This window comes from Neophocaena asiaeorientalis, unplaced genomic scaffold, assembly GCF_003031525.2.
Source record: "Neophocaena asiaeorientalis asiaeorientalis breed wild unplaced genomic scaffold, Neophocaena_asiaeorientalis_V1.1 scaffold629, whole genome shotgun sequence".
In the NCBI taxonomy this organism is placed as follows: Eukaryota; Metazoa; Chordata; class Mammalia; order Artiodactyla; family Phocoenidae; genus Neophocaena; species Neophocaena asiaeorientalis.
In genome coordinates, this window is record NW_020175468.1 from 1,640,256 (window position 1) to 1,641,980 (window position 1,725).

Below are 1,725 nucleotides of genomic sequence, written 5' to 3' on the forward strand. Positions count from 1 at the left end.
TTACACATCGCCCCCCCCCCCCCCATTGCTCGCATTACTGCCTGGGCTCCGCCTCCTGTCAGATCGGCGGCGGCATTAGATTCACACAGGAGCGCGGCCCCTACTGTGACCTGCACATGTGAGGGATCTAGCTTGGTGCTCCTTGTGAGAATCTAATGCCTGATGACCTGAGGTGGAGCTGAGGCGGGGATGCTAGCGCTGGGGAGTGGCTGCAAATACAGACTATCATTAGCAGAGAGGTCTGACTGCAGAGACCAAAATAAATCAGTTGCTTGCAGACTCATATCAAAACCCTACCAGTGAGTGGCCAGTGAAAACAAGCTCAGGGCTCCCACTGATCCTGCATTACGGTGAGTTGTATCGTGATTTCGTTATATATTCCAATGTAATAATAATAGAAATAAAGTGTACAATAAATGTAATGCGCTTGAATCCCCCCCCAACCACCCCCCACCCCGCCAGGTGCATGGAAAAGTTGTCTTCCACGAAACCGGTCCCTGGTGCCAAAAAGGTTGGGCACCGCTGCTCTAAGCCCTTGGTGTGTCCTGCCTGACAAGTGTCTTTGTTCATCTGGGACCTTGGGTCACATCAGGTGATCTGTGCTAACGTGATTTGTGGTGGGGCCTTGGGCCACATGGTATCCAGCCTGACGTCTGGAGGGACTGGAGACTGAGTAACTAAGGTCAGTCACATGGCGCTCCATGCACCTGACCCCCAGTAAAAACCCAGGACACCAAGGCTCAGGGGTGCTTCCCCAATGGGCAGTACAGTGTGTATGGTCACACATCAGTGCCGGGAGGAATAAGTGCTGTCTGCAGGACTACCCTGGGAAAGGCAACTGGAAGCTTCCACCTGGTCTCCCCTGGACTCTGCCGCCTCTCACCGTGTGGCCTTTCCCATTGCGGAGCACAGGCTCCGGACACGCAGGCTCAGCAGCCATGGCTCACGGGCCCAGCCGCTCCGTGGCATGTGGGCTCTTCCCGGACCGGGGCACGAACCCGTGTCCCCTGCATCAGCAGACGGACTCTCAACCACTGCGCCACTAGGGAAGCCCCCTTGGCTGGTTTTAATCCCTGTCCTTTCACTGTAATAAATCATAACCATGAGTATAACAGCTTTTCTGAGTTCTCGGAACCCTTTTAGTGAATCACTGGATCTGAGAATGGGCTTGGGGGCCCCTGAACTGTAAGTGGGTGTGTGTGTGCACAGGCCCCTCCCAGCATAAGGCCCACCCACTGCCAGTTCTTCCAGGTGTTCCACCCACAGCCATGTGAGGACTGACACAATGTTCAGGAAGGGAGCTCCCCGTGGCTGGAGGTAACCAAGTCTGGAATGTGCAGGGACCCAAACCCCAGGGGAAGGAGCTAGACAGAAGACCTCTCTAAGAATCTCTTAGGCCATGAGCGGAGGCACTGATCCCAGCGTGGCAGAACCTCAGACTCAGGCGCTCTGTGGTCGTGCCGTGGGTGTTTTTCTGTATGAACAGCAGAGTAAACAGGCCTAGGATGCTGCTGCGGCGGGGAGGGAGGTAGTGGGCTTTTATGCCCACATTCCCTCTCAAAGCAGAGCACTGCCCTAGCACCGGCCAAGCATCTTCCCTGGGATCCTCACACAGGGACGGGACAGGGGACCCTCGTGCCTGTTCCAACTGTGACCAAGAACACACCGCGACTTAACGGCCAGAGCCTGACCGTGCTGTTGGGTGAGCCCCCAGCCCCGCCCCAG

The 1,725-nt window shown here is 56.2% G+C and overlaps 1 protein-coding gene across 1 annotated transcript in view; it reads right to left on the bottom strand.

Annotated features, from left to right (window-relative positions):
• POLD1 (DNA polymerase delta 1, catalytic subunit) overlaps positions 1 to 1,725 on the bottom strand; it is a 24,583-nt gene that overhangs the window by 6,721 nt on the left and 16,137 nt on the right. The gene's annotated exons all lie outside the window — the stretch shown is intronic.